This window comes from Astatotilapia calliptera, chromosome 5 (assembly GCF_900246225.1).
Source record: "Astatotilapia calliptera chromosome 5, fAstCal1.2, whole genome shotgun sequence".
Taxonomy (NCBI): Eukaryota; Metazoa; Chordata; class Actinopteri; order Cichliformes; family Cichlidae; genus Astatotilapia; species Astatotilapia calliptera.
In genome coordinates, this window is record NC_039306.1 from 605,880 (window position 1) to 628,044 (window position 22,165).

At 43.1% G+C, this 22,165-nt stretch overlaps 1 protein-coding gene across 2 annotated transcripts in view; it reads right to left on the bottom strand.

Moving 5' to 3' along the window:
* The window catches only part of LOC113021792 (semaphorin-3D), a 108,874-nt gene extending 87,320 nt beyond the window's left edge, over positions 1-21,554 (bottom strand). Inside the window, exon 1 of one of the 2 annotated variants that reach the window (XM_026166532.1) lies at positions 21,363-21,554. The gene's annotated coding sequence lies outside the window, so the exon portion shown is untranslated. The remainder of the gene's footprint in view (positions 1-21,362) is intronic. The other variant, XM_026166529.1, reaches the window with a different exon arrangement.
* Between the last annotated feature and the right edge of the window lie 611 nt (positions 21,555-22,165).

Genomic DNA, 22,165 nt, shown 5'->3' on the forward strand with positions numbered 1-22,165 from the left:
TTAATGAAATGTCCACCATCCAAAACAAATATATTTGGCTTACAGCGAAACTTTATAAACCATTGGAAAGCTCAGAGTTTGGTCTCTGGAAGTAGCCTGGTCAGCCTGAATGGTGTTAGCAACCAATTTCACAGTAACCAGAACACATATTTCTACCTGGCAACTGGAGGTTGCCAAATAGTTCCCAGCAGGTCTCTAGGCCTGTGTGATCGATCGCAACAGATTTGCTGAATCCATCTACTGTATTTTTTGGACCATAAGGCGCATCAGATTATAAGGCGCATTAGGCGAAACAAAATCAGATCAAACTTTACTCAACTCATTCTTCTTGCTTCCTCCACTTCTGTACCATTGATTCATTAATGTTGAATTCTCTGGCAGCTGCTCTATTCCCGTGTTGCTGCAGTATATTAACGACTAACCTCGTATTGTGGATGGATTATCTCAGTTGTTCTCCTGACTGAAGTTTGGTCCGTTTACAGCATCCTGCCATGCGATTGCATTTGTCCCTATCCATCGGGAACCCTCACGTCAACTTTTATCGAGTGGAAAAAAGTTAGCGTTCATCCTCCAGCTTCACCGTTTATGTTATGCTAACATAGCTGTGTCGCTAGCGATCACGTAGCACATCATTATATACCAGCTAGCCCAACTTCAGTAACCTTACAAACGTCACTGCTGTTTAGTTTTCTGTCTTCATTTATGTTGGAAGTGATAGCAGAGCTGTACGTTTTAATGTTTCAGAAATCTCTCAGTCAGAACGTGCTATATCATGTTTAGGTGGAAACTAACGAGCTAACTTGCTGCTAACTTCTAACTCCGCTGAATTTAATAAATCCTGTTTTCATGGATGCCTGGATGTTAAACTTGATTGTTGCTGCTTTACCAGGTGTAACAATGATCATTTTATTAAAGATGAAAGAAATTAGACAGTTTGGTAAATGGACTGGTTCTATTATGTAGCGCTTTTCCACTCTTCTGAGCACTCAAAGCGCTTTAAACAACTTGTGCATTCACCCATTCACTCAAGCACATTTACTTAGTGCCTTCTAACTAACATTCACACCCATATTCATACTCCGATGGATGCATCGGAGAGCAATTTATGGTTAGTATCTTGCCCAAGGATATTTGGCATGCAGACTAGGGGAAGCCAGGAATCAAATCACCAACCTTCCGATCAGTAGATGACCTGCTCTACCGCCTGAGCTACAGCTACCCAGTTAACAGTTTGTAACTCTCAGTGATGTCGCAGTGTTCATTTGACTTTGGGACCTGAAGGGACGGAGTTTAGGACCCAGATTACTCCGCGAGGCTCCTGATATGGTAGCCGTAATGCTCCGACAATCCATCAAGCGGTGCGGCTTCGTAGCTTAGCAAAGTCGTACTAAAACATTTTTGACAGATTTTTGAGCGCCGTGTAGCACATTAAATCGGTTCGAGGTCAGTAAGCACAACCAGAGTTCATGCATAAGGCACACCGGATTATAAGGCGCACTGTCGATTTTTGAGAGAATTAAAGGATTTTCATTGCACCTTATAGTGCGGAAAATATGGTAACTTTTCCATACAGAACACAGTACAGACCTTAGACGTCTCAGTGGGGCTGCTTGATTATGGCGAAAATCAAATTCACAATCATCTCAGTCAATATGAGATAAATCAGGTCATCTGAAAGTGAATTAAGGAGATTCAACACAAGCGTGCAACAAAGGATAGAAAAACGGCGTCCAGCTGGACCAGAACCGTCTGGGACATCTACACAGAATTTTGATTTTGTGCCAACTTCAATTCATTTCAAGATCAATTTAATTCCTTAACTGCCAATCCAAATAAAGTAGGAAAGAAGCTGATGAACGGCGGCACAGGACAGGTCGCAATCGTAAACATGGAACCATCCTGATCTGACCATGAAACATCGTCTGTCCCTGTGCCTGGTTCAGCCAGATGCTTCTTCCAGTTAAAAGGAAGTTTTTATTAACCCTCAAGGAAATTATATAAAGTATTCTGATTGTGATTTGTCCCACTTTCACCGAGTGCTTCTCATAAAGCGTTGTTTGACTGGTTTGATTGCTGGTTTTCGCCTGACTACTGGAGGCTCTTTACTTACAGGTTGAAGAGCCTCGAGTTAGCTGTTGTGATGATTTGGCGCTATATAAATAAACATGAACTGAACTTGACATGAGCAGCTCTGTTTCTCTAAGCAATACCTCCTCTTCTTCACAGAGAAAAAAAGAACCTTCAAACAGTAATTTGGGCTTAAAGCTATTTACTTTTTCCAGTTTTCAAAGCAGAGAATGAAACAGAGGAGCTTTCATTATGAGATTCTTCCCCTGCGTTAACTAAAGCACTTCCAGATAACATGTCTTAGTGGCAACACGCCCTGAGGTGATCTGTGCGGTTGTATGTATGTGAGAGAGCCAGAAAATGCAGAGATCACATTAGAGGTTATTTTAGTCTAACACAGTAAAATACCAGCTCCTGTTAGAGGGAGACGTGGATTTGCCTTCATCTCGGTCTCATTAGGGGACGATGTTCACATGTGTGTCAGAGAAGAAAAGAAGACTAACACAGCTACTGTATCCATAAGTATCCATAAGTATTAGTATTAACTTTTTGCGACTTCACTTCTCTGTAGCTCAGTTTGTGAAATGCTTGACAATGTTTGACTCCCAGCTGATCTTTGCAAGGCTTCACCTCAGCTAACTGGAGTCCCTGAACTGGACCTCTCTGCACTTGTGGAGCATTTTAAAGCAATTATCTGACAAATTATATGCCCTGCTGTGTGGTATGGCCTGTCAAAGTCTGAGCTCCAGCGTTAGTGAGTGACACTTTAGCATTTCATTAGTCTGTTACTTAGCACCAAGTAGCAAGTCTGCAAGTTGCAACTTTATACTTTATCAACACAGTCTGCTAAGCCTAGGTGACACGTTCACACTCAACCCTGTGGTGTAAAAATGGCCACTGAAAGCAAACTGTGGAGCTGACGTGTGCGCTTCAACGCCACAATGACTCCGAAAAAAAAAAAAAAACTAGTATTGCATTAGCCTTTCATGTTTGTAATGCTTCACAATGCAAGTGTGAAACTACGAAACGTCCAACATGATGCAGATAGTCGGAGTGTCACTGTCCCTGTGGGCGGCTTCCACCAACACTGCAAAACCTTCTTACTCATTTTGCACTTCAGCTTTTTTCTCTTCACTTCATGTATTTTTTAAGACCACACAAAATGTTGTTCTAAGAACTTTTAAGGAACTTCTTCTCACAGTGTGAACAAACAGTTATGAAAAAGTTCCTGCGGTCTGAAATCGATTTGTGTTGCCCGTGAGCCAGAAACCATCCATTTCTAGTAACCGCGCACACATCCTTTAGCTTTCTGTCCAGCAGTCAGCAGCAGGAAACAATGGCCTCTAAAATAAAGTCTTTTATGTCAGCTACATTGTGCTGCTGTAAGTCAAATAACCATTTCCCCTGAGGATATGGAAAAACAAAGAGTTTGTTTTGTGTGTCTGTGTCTATGTACGGACTTATGCACACAAAGAAAAGCCTGGTGGGCAGCTGGCTGTACTGTACAATATGTGCAGGACAATTGAGGACATGACCACAACACTGGTCTCTGTTTGGAAGCTGTAATGTAAGCAGCACATGAGACGATGAGTCTAAACATGTACGTGTGTTCTTCATATCACAATTTTGCTTTTAAAAAAGGCACGGCAACCCCGCCATACACAACAAGGCCAGAAATGAACATTATGGAGCATTTTCCATTTCAGTGGAAGGATTGTAAGCATTGCATTGGGCCAAAACTCGACACATCTGTACCACAGCTGGAAATGAAGAGCAGACAGTTTCCTGAAGTGGCTGCACTGAAGGAAAGACACAGTCAGAAACAGTATGAGGTAAGTAAGGATGATCCGAAGGCAAATAAAATAATCTGTGCTCAACACTTTTGGTGCCGTAGTCTGATAATGAGGCAGGAGAGCTAATTTGGTTTCACCCCGTTCTTTCCTGGTATTCATCTCTGTTTGAGAAAGACTTATTCTCCCAGCCGAGGTGGAGCCGAGGTGGAGCCGAGGTGGAGGTCTGCGATCATGCGTGTCTTTTTAGCAGAATTACACAAAGACTTCCAATGTGCGCTTCCAACTCGGTCTCGTGCCAGTTTGTGAAACGGTGCCGGGCGCTAATCTGTTCGCTCATGTCTCTGGAAATGAAGGATCCCTTATTTCCCTCCCTGTCTGGTTTTGAGTGAACTGAGCTGTCGACATGACTTTAATATTTTCCACCTTCAAAGGGAAAAAGATAACAGTGGGTGTGAAGTGACTCATTACACCACTCACGCCAGAAATCATGGGATGAGTCTTTTTCATTTTTTCACACTTTGTATTATAATAATAAAAAAACATGCTGTCTACAGAGTAAATCAATGTACTTACAAAGTTATGTACACAAACAAATACACTGCTATTTTCATGGGTGTTTCACATTTGAGGCGGAGCTCAGGCTCATATTTATCAAAGCTCAGTGGATTAAAGTTGGATATTAATGTCTAAATGACTAATAACTACAAACTGCTGATATATCTGCATCTCAGCAAGTCTGCAAGGACTCGTCCATGCTGGTGCTTTATTCATCAGTGCTTAACACTGAGGAAACATGCAACGTCTCCAGCTACAAAGTACAAAAGAATAAATTATAAAAAATAAGATGTTCTAATAATTTTACGTCACATGCCCAAATAAAAGTCTGACCCATCCAAAAAAGTGTAATATCATCAGGTTTCTTACTGTCTGGGCCTCTGAGAGTGTGTGTGTTTGTGTTTACATGTCATTGTGGGGACCAAAAATTGGAATTTACTATGCTCGTGGGGACCAACAGCCCTTATCCGGGCGTCTGATTCTATTCATTCTTTTAAATCACAGCTAAAAACATATCTTTTTAAACTTGCCTTTTCTACCAGTTAAATGCTGGCTTGCTTGCAGTGACCTATTGACCTATTGTATTAAATTCTCTACTATCTTTCCATTATTGGTGTCTTTTATCATGGTGGTACAGTCTTACCTTGCTATAACCTATGTGCTGCAGTTTACTCTTATTGGTGGCTTTTATCTGTGAACATAATTCATTACCTTTATGTATTTGATGTTAATGTGTGAATTGTTTTATTTTTTATTGTTTTATGTAAAGCACTTTGGTATGCCCAAGGCTTTTAAATGTGCTCTATAAATAAAGATTGTTGTTGTTGTTATGGGGACTGGACAGATGGACAGACAGAGTCACTGTTACCAGAACAATGAAACACAGTTTGGCATCTCGCCATTGGCAGGTTATAGGTTTTCACATTCACATTATTTGGATAAGAGAATAAGATAAATAAAGACAAAATAAGTTTAAGAGGTACACAGCCAACGTATGTAAACACAGGCAACGTATGTAATGCACAATAACATAAGTATCCAAACAAAGGATATGCACAAGTTATATACAGAAACAAAATATATCAATACATCTGCAGGTACAGTGTAACTCCTGGTCCCCATGAGTTTGAAGGCATTTTTGAGACTCAAAATGTGGTTTTAGTGTCAGGCTTACAGTTGGGTCAGGGTCAGGGTTAGGCATTCATTTTTCATGGTCAGGGTTAGGGGGAGGGGCTAGGGAAAGCTTTATGTCAATTATATGTCCCCACAAAGATATGAAAACATGGTGTGTGTGTGTGTGTGTGTGTGTGTGTGTGTGTGTGTGTGTGTGTGTGTGTGTGTGTGTGTGTGTGGTCACTTGGCGCCGGCTCCCAGGATTGCCCAGATGGGAAGGAAGCGCTCGGATTGGCAGAAATACTTTATTGTTGTCTCGATCCTGATAAGCGGTTATTAATTAGCCGACTGGACAAACACACTAATACAATAGAGTCCGATAGTGCTGCTGTAGGGAAGGGGAGGCTGTCTGTGCGCCAACTTAGACACACAACCAGATGGTCTGCAGATGTGTGTGTGTCTGTGTGCGTCAGTCTTTTGTTCACTGTCCAATACAAGAAGCTAATAAAGACAGAAGAGAGAGTGATAGTAAAAATAAATGGACAGCTGCATCATTGCCTGCAGAGGAATCTTTACAAGTTTAATTTTTGATGCTCTGAATGACTCCCATATCAACACTGATATTGGAGCGATCATTGTGATTGCATGCGTTTGACACACGTAATCGATTTTTCCTGCCAAAGTTTTGAAAAAGCAGCACATCCAGATGACTTTAAACGACGTCAGCAGTGACTTGAAATCATAAAACAGCCTTTGCGCTCCACTTCAGGCCTTCAGCAGCAGTTTTCCCTCCTGAAAACGGAGCTTTTCCAAAGCAGCTTCCAGTTGGAAACCTGGCGCTGTAGTGTTTACAGTGAAAAACAGAAGAAAGTCGAATAAAACTGCATCTAATATATCTGTTTATGTTTATTACAAAGAAAAGGTTGCCTCTCCTATGTATTAAAAAAAAGCCTCTGAGGACTTATCAAAAAGAGCATGTCCAAGAAATTTTACAGAATACAGAATAAATAATGAATCAATCATCAACAGAGTGATGAAATTCTTCAGAAACAGCAAAGCAAGAGATAACAAAAAGAAGAAAAAAAAATAAAGCCATGAAAATGATAAATAGCGCTAAATGGTTATCAGCGTGTTTAATTTGGCAGCACTGAGCCTCTTTTCTAAATACTGATAGGTCACATCATAATAAAGAGAGTGCAGCTGAGGACACATCCTGAGTCCTTATCACACTTGGAACAAAAGTGCCTTATCTCACTCATTTGATAATATTTCTCGGCTTGACGGGTGCTTTGTTACCTCATTATGACGTTAAAGTCAGTGAGCGAACTAAATCAGACTGACTTTTATATTTCCCACCTGTGATCATCTTCACATTCGGGGACCCAAAAAAGGAGTTTTAAGAACATTTAAAACAAACATTTCCTGACACGTCTGGCTCCGAGGGTCCAGTAATAAATGCCAGTTAACTCACGTCTACACTCAAACACATCGATGTCGGGATTGATAAGGTTCTAAAATATGGGAAACCAAAGTTTACAGTCGCATGTGAAACTACACAGTTTAGCACGGTGTAGAAAGAGTTTGATAGATGCAGCTGACTTTGTGTGTCTCAGGCTTTCACCACAAGTTCAAACATCCGCTATACTGGATAAACCCATTAAAGAGAGATTATACATATTCAAATAATAGCTATGAAAAAAGCATATCTGCTGTAGTACTTTTTTGTGCCACTAGGGTGACTATAACTCAATTTAATTTTATTTATACAGCGCCAAATCACAACAACAGTCGGCTCAAGGCGCTTTGTATTATAAGATAGATCCTACAATGGTAAATGGTCTGTATTTGTATAACGCTTTACACATTCAGTCATCCACACACTGGTGATGGCAGCTACATTGTAGCCACAGCCACCCTGGGGCGCACTGACAGAGGCACTAATACAAGGAGAATTATTATCACCAAACACTTTGGCGACAGTGGGAAGGAAAAACTCCCTTTGAACAGGAAGAAACCTCCAGCAGAACCAGGCTCAGGGAGGGGCGGGGCCATCTGCTGTGATTGGTTGGGGTGAGAGAAGGAAGACAGGATAAGGACATGCTGTGGAAGAGAGACAGAGGTTAATAACAGATATGATTCAATGCATAGAGGTCTGTTAACACATGGTGAGTGAAGAAGAAACACCCAGAGCATCATGGGAATCCCCCAGCAGCCTACACCTGTTGCAGCATAACTAAGGGAGGATCCAGGGTCACCTGGTCCAGCCCTAACTATATGCTTTAGCAAAAAGGAAAGTTTGAAGCCTAATCTTGAAAGTAGAGATAGTGTCTGTCTCCTGAATCCAAACTGGAAGCTGGTTCCACAGAAGAGGGGCCTGAAAACTGAAGGCTCTGCCTCCCATTCTACTTTTAAATACTCTAGGAACAACAAGTAGGCCTGCAGAGCGAGAGCGAAGAGCTCTAATAGGGTGATATGGTACTACAAGGTCATTAAGATAAGATGGGGCCTGATTATTTAAGACCTTGTATGTGAGGAGCAGGATTTTGAATTCAATTCTGGATTTAACAGGAAGCCAATGAAGGGAAGCCAAAACAGGAGAAATCTGCTCTCTCTTTCTAGTCCCTGTCAGGACTCTTGCTGCAGCATTTTGGATTAGCTGAAGGCTTTTCAGGGAGTTTTTAGGACTTCCTGATAATAATGAATTACAGTCGTCCAGCCTGGAAGTAATAATAGTAATGTGGAGGAATTAAAATATGTTTGAATATTTTGTTTTGTGATGCCACTAAACTTTTACCCAAGTGTGCAGGCTTACTTCTATTAGTAGGCACCACTTGCATACTACGCACTTATCTGCAGATTTCCTAAAATTAAGCATCAAATCGAACCTGGCGACTTGTTTCTAGACCTGTGCACGTCGTTATATCACTGCAGAAACACTATTCCTTAGTACACACAGCGACGAGACAAGCCCAGGTATGTCTGAGAGCGAGAGCTGTGTCATCCAGTGATTGACTCCCTGAAATGGGAGCGACCTCATCAACCTCCAACAAAGCACAGAACTGTGCTGCTGAGGGTGGATTTTTTCATTAACTGTGGAAAAATGCTCACAGTATCCATGGTAACCTGAACATCCAAACATTACCACGGATACTGCGAGCATCTTTCCATGCTAACTGTAAGCAGCAGGAGCCTGTTGGTCTCGTCTATAAATACCAGGCCGGCTCTTGCTTTTCCTTTTTCGGGGTTATTAATTGCGTGGGACCGGGCTGCAGCTCTTTCTCATGGTGAACATGACTTCTCAAAGCTAATCTTCCACTGCTATCATGCAGGGGCCTCCACTAGAACCAGGTCAGTGACCCACACCGGGTCCTGACCTTTGGTCTGAGGCAGCACATCCTCAGCCGTGACCCAGCTGTCGTGGCTCCTCTTGAGGCAGATGATGTATAAACGCAGTGCTGCTCAGCTGACATCCTCTGAGGCTGAGACACTGATGTAAGCCTGACTGGGTGGTCCTCTGTCCGTCTGTCACTCAGTCTCTGTGTACACTTTCAATATCCTTTTCTAACACAACTTTTCCCTATGAGCAAAAAATGCTATGAAAATAGAGCTTTACTTGCTTCCTATAAGAATATCTGCCCTACTTTCTGCTCCCAAAAGCCACATTTTGCCATCTAATACAATGTTGGCTTGGACCAATGTTACATATGATAATATGATACCAAAATGAAAACTCAGAGTGTCTGTGGTTGAGCTTTGCTGCTGCCCACACTGCTGCAGGAAATCCTCCAAGAACAATCCTGGACTTAATTAAATGTTTTTCCTACAGGCACTAAAAGGCAAAGCTGGAGTTATTGAACACGTCTCACACTGACCGCAAATCAGTCAAACAGACTTTCAATACCTTCTGATGTTCTCACCTCTTCTGATGATGAGGTAAAACTGGAGAAAAGCCTCAGAAGTACAAAGTTTCCTTAGTTGCTGCAGCCTTTAGACAACGTTCCTCAAACTGAAATAAACTCAGGAGTCCTCATGAGTAAATACTCACACAGCGGGATGCAGTCGGACGTCAGTTATGCACAAAAATCTATTTTGTATAGATTCTGGAGAGAAACGGGAACAATGAACACACACATGATCCCTCTCAGACGGGCAGATGTGGCCATGCTGCAGTTTCTCTCCTTCGCTGTCAGAGGAACAGTTTGACATTTTGGAAAAGACGTGTATTTGTTTTCAGGCAGAGAACGAGATCAGGAATGATGGATGGGCATCAGCTCCAAGTTTTCCGAGCCTCTGGAGTCAGATTCCTTTTATCAAAGCCTGCTGGGTTTTCTGAGGGCTGCACATTGCAAAACAATGCGGAGCATTTTCCTACCCTGGAGCAGGACTCAATAAAAAAGACGCACAGAAGCATCTGCTTCTCCTTCAGGGCTGTAACTCTCCTGTGTGTGTTGGTTTAGTGTTCAGTTTGCAGGTTGGGGATTCAGATATTTCATGTTTTAATAACAAAGTGGTTTTACACATTTACTGACACCTTTTATGCTCACAGCAGAGAACATCGCGCTTCAGCAAAGTTTAATAACACTAAGAGTTGCAAAGTGAATGAACAGCAGAGCTTTTCTGAGGAAGGCCTGCTCGGTCTCAGAGGCTGCGAGCTGAAGCTTCAGATATCTGCTGTATGTAGTTATTCCTTTTAAACAACCAGCAGCAGGTGAGAACAAAGCTGTGTGTAGAGAAGAAGAATAAACCCGAGCTGCTGCGCTCTGTCACCTCAGTGAACACTTTCCTCATCATTTTATGGCCTCAGGTGCTAATTTGAGTCTGTTGAATAGAGCAGGATGGACATTTTGGAAGTCATGGTCCAGATGGATGAGTCTGCCTTACTGTGTGACAGACAGGTAACATCTGCCTTCATAACAGCAAGATGGCAAGAGTGAAAAAAAAAAAAAATTGGGGGTCTAATGTGTATGTTGGGGTGTAGGAATGGAGGGTGACGATAGTTCCTATCGTGTTTATTTTCTGCTTTTCATTTGTTCAGCACTTTGAGTTCCATCTTTGCTTCATAAATAAAGTTTGGATTGATTCACAAACCAAGTGATGATGTAACAGAGGCTGTATCCATCTTTTATGAACAGTCAATGATTTATACAGCTCTACTTCTAATTTCCCGTAAGCGACTCAGTGAAGAACCTGATGGTGTCCATCACTGTGTTTATCCATTTAGAGCCATTTAGGATTGTCCAAAGGTAAATGGTCTGTATTTGTATAGCGTGTAACTTAATCCCTAAGGATTTACACGTTCAGTCATTCACACACTGGTGATGGCAGCTACATTGTAGCCACAGCCACCCTGGGGCGCACTGACAGAGGCGAGGCTGCCGGACACTGGCGCCACCGGGCCCTCTGACCACCACCAGTAGGCAACGGGTGAAACGTCTCGCCCAAGGACACAACGACCAAGACTGTCCAAGCCGGGGCTCGAACCGGCAACCTTCCAACTACAAGATGAACTACCAACTCTTGAGCCACGATCGCCCCGAGGTAAGGTAACTGTGATCTTCACATGACATTAATTCACAGTTTGTTTGTTTTTTGTTTAATCACTACAAAAACTGAGCAGCTCCAAGTTTTATTAGGTGTGCGGTGAAAGAAAGCCTGCATCTCATTTTCACAGCCTAATGTGAGGATTTGCATCAGCCTCTCTTGTCCTTTATGTCATTTGTGCCAAATTAGTTTAAAAAAATGAAACTTAGACAGTTTAATCACAAAATAATAGAGTGGATGAAGAAGCAGTGAGTGAATGGAAGCTAAAATCCGAGGCAGGGACGATATTTTACAGATTAAATAGAAATCTTCTGTCTTCTCCCTTTTTGTCTCCTTCACACACACTCAGGAAACAACAGAGGAGGAAGGAAAAACAACAAAATGCACACAGAGCATCCTAACGACCGGCAGCCACAATAGAGCCATTCTCCGCCTGTGAATGCACCTCGCCTGCAGGATGGACACACACACAGCAAAACACACTCACTCCCAAAGCAGCGATTGTGCAAAGCCTGCAGCTCATTCACGAGATGTTCAGAGTCCCACATTGACAGCACAGACCACCACAAAAGAAAGACACACACACACACACACACACACACACAAAAGGCAAAAGGAGTCGCTTCCTGAACAATCACACAATAATACTGAGATACCTGGGGAGGACTGGAGCGATATATATGGGAAAGTGATGTTGGAACAATGTGATCTAACTTTTGTCCCTTTTAAAAAATTTGAATTTATTCACAGAAGTTTGATTTGATGGGCGGATGCTGGGATTTTTTCCCATGTTGGTGTTTAGAATAAAAGCGGACAGTTTAACCATTTCTAGAAAGACACTTCAGTTTTTTGTCATCTTACAAACCACACGAGACAAGTTAGCATCTCTGGTTCTATTAAACTGAAGAGACGGAGGATCTCATCTGGCTAAACTTCAGTTAGTGTTGACCAGTGTTGGTCAAGTTACTTGAAAAAAGTAATCAGTAACTAATTACTGATTACTTCCCCAAAAAAGTAATCACGTTACTTTACTGATTACTTATTTTCAAAAGTAATTAATTACTTAGTTACTTTTTAAAAACACGATGTACAACCTGAAGAGGTGATAAAGTGATAGATCTTTCAGCCCAATTCTACTTTTTCTACATAATCCATCATACAAAATGTAATCAGATGGAAAAGTCTCTTTTTAAAACTTGTTTTATTAGTTTTAATCTTTTAACTTTATGCATCAAGCAAACATTTTATTATATGCAACATTCTCTGACTGGAAGAAATTAGTTTAACATTTAAACCTATTTTCTGCACATCCCAGCACATAAAATAAAATGTTTTTTGTGTTGACACTCACAGCAGAAAATAAATAAAGTCAAAGACTCAGCGGTCCTGTTGCTCTATTTTCACCTGTAAAGCAGGAGTGAGGTAGGCGGAGGTTTACCCTGGTGCAGGTGCGCCGCAGCGGTCAGTGGAAGAATCTGCGAGTGAATTTCCCATTACATCATTGCGCACTCTGTGCTTGTTTAGGGTTTTTTTTTTTTCGCTGTAAAAAGAAGTTTTCTTCCCACGCACAGCGGACACTAATGTTTTTGTCACTTTTTATGGAATCAAACTCAAAGTAAGGTCAGTACTTCCACGCTTTAAACGCTGCACGCTCATACTCTCTCTGCACTCGATATATGATCCATTGTTGATCTGCACACAGCTGCACACAGTTCACTGCATCATTCCATGTTTGGCACTGATCACCACCTGCACTCATATATATATATATATATATATATATATATATATATATATATATATATATATATATATATACTTAGCACTTTTAACTCTTATTCTCATTTTTATTTTCATGTCTATTTAAGCTTAATTTATAACAGTATGTTTGCACTGAAGCACCGCAGCAATTTCCTAATGTTGTAAACCCGCTCAACATTTGGCAATAAAACCCTTTCTGATTCTGATTCTGTTGTCACGAACGTCGCACTCGCTTACGTCACTGTCATGAGACATTCTTGCAAAAAAAAAAAAAAAAAAATCACAGTTTTAGTAACGCAGTAACGCAGCGTTCCTACGGGAAAGTAACGGTAATCCAATTACCGTTTTTGCAATAGTAATCCCTTACTTTACTCGTTACTTGAAAAAAGTAATCAGATTACAGTAACGCGTTACAAGTAACATGTTACTGCCCATCTCTGGTGGTGACAGCTAAAACCCAACTAAAATATTTGAATATATACATCAGACGGCATAACTTGCACCATGTGCACCTCCACAGAAAAGCAACTACAGCCATACTGACGGAGCCTGAAACAACTGTGATCAGTTTCATCCTACGCATGATTCTACGCCACGTCTTCTTCTGCTGCCACTTTTCCAATGAACAGGAAGGAAGCGGATCAAGTCAAAGGGAGAAAATCAGGTGTTACAGAACAACAATCTCCTTGCATTCAACGTGGAAACAGAGTTACGGTAAGCTTAAGGTGCCAAAGGCTTCATTTCTCAAACAGAAGAGTCGCCCCCTGCTGGTCATTGCAAAGAATCACAGTTCGCCATGAGCTTTAATTTTCCCGTAAGGTAAACCGAACTTTGACACTTTTTAATTCTTGGATCCATTCGATGTCATAGAAATCAGACAGTCCAAGCACAGAAGCCCCACCCACCCCTGCTTTAACTTTCTGTTTATGGCAGCGAATAAGAAGAAAGGTGACTTAAAGGGGGAGGAGCTAATGCTGCTCATGCCTGCACCAGTGCAGAATAAAGATGAATAAGAGCAAATCTGAAACTGTGAATCATGCAAAGTTACTCTAGAAGAGTCCAAGAATAAATACACGGAGCTGAAATGAGAAATTGAAATTCCCTTCAAGGCAGCCAGACTCCCCGGAGCTCAGTAAACAGCCCAAATTACATAAAAGGCTGACCTGACTGTGGTTTCTGGGTCAGCGTACTGTAAATCCGCCTGCACAGTGGGTATAAGAACCAGCTCTGCATGTTCTGCAGGGCTGAGAACTTTCCCAGCACCGAGTCAGTGAGTCCATTAACCACAGCAGCCCGGCCCTGACCTGAGGGACTGGCTGGGAGTTCTGGGTCGAGCTCACAGAACAACATAAAATTTTACACGAACTAATGAATGGACTCTCTCGCTGTGTGGTTTGTGTCCTCTGTGGCACTGAAAGGTGGGGAATTTCTCAGCTTCACAAAAAAAAAAGATTAAAAAAAAACGTGTTTGTGTCCAGAGAGCTGGATCCTGCAGGAAACAGAGGAAGAACAAGGGGTTTGTTTAATGATACAAAACCCTTCACGGATGAAGACGAGGATATTTTTCTGGGCTCTTCATCAACGTCTGCATATTTGTGTGTTTAGCAGTGGTTTCAAAGATTTTTGACATTTTAATCGCGGCCCTGAATGTTTTATTTTGTGATGCTAACCCTGGATCAGCCTAAACTGGCATCAGCGGGATGATGAAACTCTGAGCAACTCTAAAAAAACTTCACCTGCCATCATTCATTCAACAATCACACAGCAGTGGGCGGAGACTTCTCCACCCATTCAGGCCCCTGCTGTGATGGTGCAGGTTTAGTTTAAGCTTCCAAAATGAGGAAAGGAGGGAACAGTCCTCACTGAGACACTGCTAAAGCAAAACACTGTAAATTTCCCCAGTGGAGCTAAAGTGGTGCACAGCAGAGAGTGGGTGAAAAGGTACATTACCAGTTTATTCTAGCCTGACAGATTTTTGCTCTCAGCTATGCAAAAACGTGCAGTTTAGAAAACAAAATCAGTGGAAGCATTTAAAAAGTCTGAGTCTGAATGAAAGGTTGCACAGAAATAAACACTTTCAGATAATGCGCTTTAAGCGAGCAGCAGAGAAATGCACGAGCGCATGGACGGTGTTTTTCCTTCTTCTGTGCGTCTAACCTTTGTGTTAAAGAGACAATAGCAGAGAAGAAAAGGGAGCGAGTGGAGGGGTGACACAGCGGAGAGTGGGATCAAACCAGGACCCCTGCGGTGAGAACTCAGAGCCACGCTATACCAAGCAAGCTATATAAAACAGCCTTTGTGACCTGTGTGTTTAATATGCAACCAAACTCACTCCAGCTCTCAGCAATTTCCAAAACCACAGACCCAAAACTGCCCCAAAGTGGACCTATTATTAACTGCGTCCGACCAAAATGGGTTTAAATGAGGGAAAAGCAGCGGCGCTGCCTCACCACAGGAAAGCAGCAGGAGATGCCTCCTGGACAAAAGGTATTTCAGGCACGTCCCGCTGAAAGCAGACCCCGGTGCGGATCCATAACATGCTGGATAGATTAATTATGCCATGTGGCTGGGAATGCCCCACGGCAAGAGGAGCTAGGGGGAATTTCTGGAGTAACTGCTCCCCTGACAAGTGGCTGGGAATGAACAGGTTATCGACATTTAAGCTCGTTTTCAGGCCTTTTCCCCCACAAGCCGAGGTCCAGCATACAGCACAGCTGAATCCTAACTGAATTTATCATTTTGGCTTCCAACGATTATTAAAATGAGACAATCAAAATCAAGCCCAGTTCTGTTCCCCACCAGGCGGAGGCAGGGTTAGTTTATTTACTTCACCTCCTTCGGAAAACTCATTTCTTCTTTTTAAACTTAATAAATGCACAATTTTTACAAGTCTGGGTAATTTTCTGAAATAATCATCATCTCAATATTAACCAAAAGTCTTATTGCCTTCAAGCCACACATGTGCTGCCCTGTGTGGCGGGTTCAGTTTCTCTGGTTGTTAGCCTCGTCAGTGCTGCTAACGAGCGCTAACGGCTCCAAGAGAAGCACAAAGTCTAAATGAGGATGATCGGTGAGTCAGAGATCAAAGTTAGTGTGGCGGTGAGAGCTTTGTGTTGCACATTTTATTTTATTTTCACTCACTGGTGCTGAACACCACGGGGCTGGTTTGGTTTAGGACAGGGGTGGGCAACTCCAGGCCTCGAGGGCCGGTGTCCCTGCAGGCTTTAGATGTGTCCTTGAACCAACACAGCTGATTTAAATGGCTAAATTAGCTCCTGCAGTTCTCCAGAGGCCTGGTAACGAACTAATCATGTGATTCAGGTGTGTTGACCCAAGGTGAGATCTAAAACCTGCAGGACACCGGCCCTCGAGGCCTGGAGTTGTCAGAGGTGAGACAGCACAGGCAAAACTAACCAGGGCGGGGCAGAAAAATATAAAAGAAAGAAAAGTGATAAAGGTGAGGAGAAATGGAAAGTCAGAACTACTACTTTTAAGCAGAACTACAACAGAAAGAAAGAATCCAGCCGGCGCTGCACAGACGTGGAGGCCGCTGCAGAGACAGACGTCAGAAACACCTCGTTAGGACGGCCGGTGACACAAACATCAGGAGCTGCTGGGATTGGCACAAACGAATGAAAACCTGATCAGGGAACTTTATGGGATCATTCCGACTCTTGCTTTGGGAATAATCAAACTACAGCTCAGCGACAAATACAGACATAAAGTGCGGACAGGACTTCGTGCGCGTGGGTCCATGGAGGCCACGTGGTGGGAAGCTTGGACTTCTTTAATAAAGTACAATAAGAGAGAAAAATTCATGTCACTTATTTCATTCATTAGCAGAGCGAGTGCAGCTGGATCAGGGTGTAACACTTCATGTTGCTTTATCATCCGTCTGATTAAGAAATAATATTCCTGCATGACTTGTGTACGTTACACAAGGAGCTGCCCTCTGTCTGCTTTATGATTAATCGCCGCCCCAGTTCTCGTCCACATGAACAGCGACAGGTTCTCGAGTTCCTGGAGCCAAAGATTAAATCTTTAATTTGCTTCTTTTGACACATCGAAGTCAAAACTGCAGAAATATTGAGTTTACTTAAAGCTGAAGTCAGTCTCCAGGTAAATATGACTCATTAAATCACTTTAAATAATAATAAATAACTATAATAATTATGTGTGTGCGCTCACGCTTTGACTGGCACAGACAGACTTTCTAATTTGCAAACACAACTGCACGATAACAAAATGCAAATCTACACAAAGCTTTCATTTGACCTTCGACCTGCTCCGTGCATAAACATCTCATCACCTCCCCCTCTCGGGATGAAGACTAACGTGGGCCGTTACAGTGAGTTAGGACTCGAGGGCCGGTGAGTCTGGTTCTTTGAGGCCGAGCCGGGCCGCGGACAAAAGGAGACTTTCCATCACTTTTAATGGAGGAGCTGACATCGCGCGTCGAGTCTGGATGAGCGACGTTGCCTTTTCGCTACGTGGCTCGTAAACTTTTTCCATCCTCAGAGGACACGTTGACGTTATCGCAGGGAAAAATAAGACAGAAGCATCGGGAGTGCTGAGAAATGTGGATGGAAACTCCCTCTTAGTCCCTCAGGTTCTCGGACAATTTAGGAGAAGATAAACTTTATTTAGCCCCCAAATTCCTCTGATACAGCAGCCAAAACATTAAACATAATGTAGCTACAAGTACAGCAAATACACATGTGGATTATCCCACATCTGAGAAACGTCCCACCTGCCTCCCTCGGGAGCAGCCGATTTATTTTGCATACAATAAATTTACTATTTTGTTGAACGAAGCCATGTGAAACATATTACCATGTATATTTTGTATATTTTTGCCTTTCAGGCCCTCAAAGTTGAGCTTTGGCGCTCTTTGACTCTTTAACTCTTTAACTCGAGTCATTTTGCTCCAGCGTTTTTGAGTCCTTTGAACTTTAGACGTTCAGGAGATCCACATGAAACTTTCAGCACCAAAAGTAAAGAACACTTTGCAGGTAATGAGGAGACGCAGGAGGGATATAATGCAGGGAGGAGGACACCTGGTGCAGCTTTGATGAGTTTGTTCCCACCGCAGGCTCAGGAGCACAGACGCTGATACCAAACTGCAGCGAGGCAGCCTCAGTGCAACAGTACACACACCAGCATGTACAAAAGCACACACACACACACACACACACACACACACACACACACACACACACACACACACACACACACACACACCTGATGGATCAGAAACTGATTTTCAGCATCAAACACAGAAAGGATCGGAACGCCCGCTTCAACCACGGAAAGCACCGCGCAGCACGGATGCTTTGACAGATTACACCTTCAGTCCAGCAGCAAGAGCGCAGGACGCTGCATCCTGTCACGCCGTGAAAGCAAGAAGATCTGCTCACATGATTCCCAGACGTGGAAAAGTTAGAGGCAACAGAAAGAAGCATCCATGCAGGATGAAACCCTTCATGTGGTTTTCTCATTTCTAAACAGGTTTCTGGAGGTCACCCTGTGGAAGGATTATTAATGGTCGTCTTTGTCTCCGCGCGTGTTGGCAGCTACCTGAGGTCAGAGTTCGGCCTCGCCTTTTCGGACTTTTTTCATTTTAATTATGTTTAAAGTTCAACAAACTGTAAGAGAGATAAATTCAGGATATTTGAGGACAGGACAGTCTGGAATAAGTGCTGTTTCAGTTCTGGGTGATGCTGACTCAGCCCCCAGCAGCCTGACATGTGTAACTTTCACTAACCAGCTGCAGGTTGCACTAATACTGTGATTTTCTCCTCTGCTCTCCACGCTGTGCTGTAACGTGCACGGATGACATCTTGCTTTGTCATTCGAGTGCCCGCTGGGATCAGTGCGTCTGCCTGTTTGTCTCTGGATGTTTCTCTGCTGCTCATTTTAAATGTTCCAGACTGACGAAAACAAAAAACTCCAACCACGAGTGAAAGTGAGGCTCTTCCTAAGTGCTGCAGCCCAGCTTTGAACTTCACTGCTCTTTGGCCGGCAGCCATCAGATAAGACTTATCAGGAGCCGTTGTTGATTCAACTCATGGAGCTTGACTCGGCTTTTAAGAACACGAGCAAAAAGCCCGCTGCGTGCTCGCCGATCTCCATCTCTGGGCCAAAACCTGCTGTCAGTTTTCCTCCACGCCTCACGCTGACATGAGCTTTTCCTCGTTTTCTCTCCTTTCACTCAGCAGCCAGCTTGATACAAACAGAGTAAAACCCTCTCCTGACCGAGAGGGAGTCAAGTAGCTTCAACGGGCTCCACTCAGGAGCTTCACAGATTCAGCGAACCTGCAGATTTAAAGGGCTCTTCCTCAAGTTTCCTTTAAATTAAACCAATTAATTTTGCAGAAACAAGTTATTTGTGCTCATTTTTAGGCCACTTAGATTTCTTCCTTCTGAAGTCAAGAGTCTTCACAGTTTAATCCCCCAACTAATCTCAATGTCAGCCTCTTTTAAAAATATGAAGGAGTGAAGGAAATGCATTAAAACACTGGAAACTAGAAGGACACCAAAGCCAGTGCACGTCTTCCTTCAGCCCTGCATCCGTCTCCACCAGCTTTTGTGTTGTTCTGGTCACCTCAGACTCGTGGCCCACAAAAGAAACCCGAACTTGATTTGATTTTTGGGGGATAGTTATTAAACTTTTTCTAGAAAAAAGTCCAAATAGTTTTTTGTCCCCTGATTCTCTCTGTCCCCCTGAAAACTTTGGACAAAGGTCAGCGCTTGCGTCCCATCATCACTGAGGACTTTGGGGGTTTTGAGGTCTCTGCAGGTGACTTACCTGTTGCAGAGCAAAGCCTTGTGATGTTCAGCTTCTTAATTAAGTTCATTAACAGATTATCATGCAGCTGTTTCCTCTTCTGGTCGGTGGTCAGTCTGCATGTTTGCTTAAGGTCCAATGATCGTTGGGTCTATTCGGATTTATTGTTGCTGAGAATTATTCACCTTCAGTTTGATTTGGTTTCAGGACCGACTCCATTGGTATAAATAAGGAATGAATAGGTGACTCAGTAGAATGAGCTGATGACGTCTTATTGTGGAAGCCAGACAAACACCGAGTTCCCACAGCAAAGAGTCCGACGACCAAACGAAGCAGAAAACACTCAAATCAACACATCAGAGAATTTTTGCATTTTAATGCACAAAAAAAACAAAATAGTGAACAGATCATTTTCTCTAATCACATCGTTTCAGGACAGAATATAAAAACCAGAAAACTGAAATGTCGCGTTTTCAGTCTGTCACTGACACGCTGCAGGTCATGTGTCACAGAGCGAGCTCCCACGCAGAGCACACAGGTGTCTGATATCTGCACAGCAGCAGCGCTGCAGTTTGAGAGGCGACACAATGACACAAAGCAGCCAGGAAACAACAAACACACACAGAGGACAGGAAGCAGCAGCCCCACGGTCACACTGTACAGCAGAGGAGGGGGTGAAGTCCATAACAGGAAAGGCCGGGACAATGGGGGGAGGTTTACCCACGGCAGAGACACGGAGCCACTGTACCGTCAGATCCTTCTGTGGTTCTGCCTCTAACAGCCTCGGCTGCAGGTGCCTCAAACATGCTCACAGGGCCACTCACAGCTCGAATGTCCATGAAAAACTCCTGTGGGCTCCTTTAGTTTAGCCCTAAAAGCTTCTAACTCAGAGCTGTCACACTCATGTTAATTCATGGACATTAAATGATGTTTTTAAGTGTAAAGAGAAGCTCATTCATATGTAATGAGTCATCCAGCAGGTGGAGAACAGCCTGCTGAGCAGAAATAAGAAGTTTCAACAACATGTCTCAGTTTTTCCACTTTCAGTCTGCAGTAACTCTGCCTCGGGCTTAAAATTCTCTCTTTCTTAGTAAAAATAAAGTGAAGAGTCCATAAATTATGTCTGCAATTTTTACACTTTGCAAAGTCATCCAGAAGACACATCGAACCTGTATGATGGGCTGTAGCTCCTACTCTGCAACCCTCAGTGGCCAAAGCTCCAACAAAGACACAAGACGGGGTGTCCTCGCTGACCATGAAAATTCCCTGGATCCTCCTCAGCTGCCACCAAAATGCCAACAAAACCCTATAAACTTCCCCAGTGACAAAAATACTCTTCCTCTGTGGGCACTAAGGCCACCTCAGGCACCAGCACAACTCCTCCACAGTGCCCAGCCTGAAACCTCCCCATCAAGGATTCCTCACATCACCAGAAGATATTTATATAAGCAGAACTGTACCTTCTAAACGGGTGTCGTTAGTCCTGCCGGGACTGAATGAGATTAAATTAAACCTTTTCATCAGCTTAAAATCTGCTGGAAACTTCCCACAAACCTCCTGAGCGGAGACACGGGAGGATGAGTCTCCTCTTAACACACGTGTCCTCTGTGGACCAAACACGTCACCGATGCATCAGGAATAAATCATAAGAACAGTAAAAATTAAAAACACACACTTAAAAAAAGCTTTCCTCCTGAGACAGCAGCAGCGCATCCACACGCAGAATGAAACTTTCACAAACTCACCGAGCAGAAGTCTCTCTGTGTGCGTGGATCTGTCTCCGTCTCACTTTATTCCGCTTCCGCAGAGCCGCCGCAGATCCCGGTGGTGATGCAGCGGGTACCGGACGGGTCACCTGAAGGCTTCACACGTTATAAACACACTGAGCGCGTGCGGGCTGGAGGCTGAGCCACTCCTGCACCCTCAACCCACCCGCCCTGAACGTGCTGCCTTCACGTGCAACTCGGAACGTTCGACGTCCACATTTCACAGTGATTGGAGTCTGTGGTTTTTATCTGCCATCCACACTGACGGGCAGCGCCTGAAGGGGTTTAATTACTGATGCACTGAAAACAACGCAACGACACAAGCCAGTAAAAACACAGAGATAAATTCTCAAAACAACCAAAAACACTTTAATATTCTAAAATAAATACGACGCAATATTAATACAAACAGACGCAAACTGACCGGAAAGAAAAGCAAACGGCTTCAAAACTCTAAACAACAAGAAAAGCAATAAAAGTGCAGAACTACATAATGGCAAATCCGGTTTTTAGAAAAGATACTGTTCGAGCTTTAAAATAAAATTAATAACTTGCAATATGCAGCAAAAAGTATTTCTTTCCCAGAATTCAGTTAATATCTGCCACCATGAATCACACCCCTCTGGCTATCACACTAGATTACACAGGGCCAAGGCCCCCGGTCCACGAGCTCAGTCTGAAGAGGCTTTATGAGACAGGAACAATGAGCCCAAGGAGGCCAGTTAGAGGAAAAAATGCAAAATGAGTCAAAAACATTAAGAAAGACTCAAAAACCCAACAAA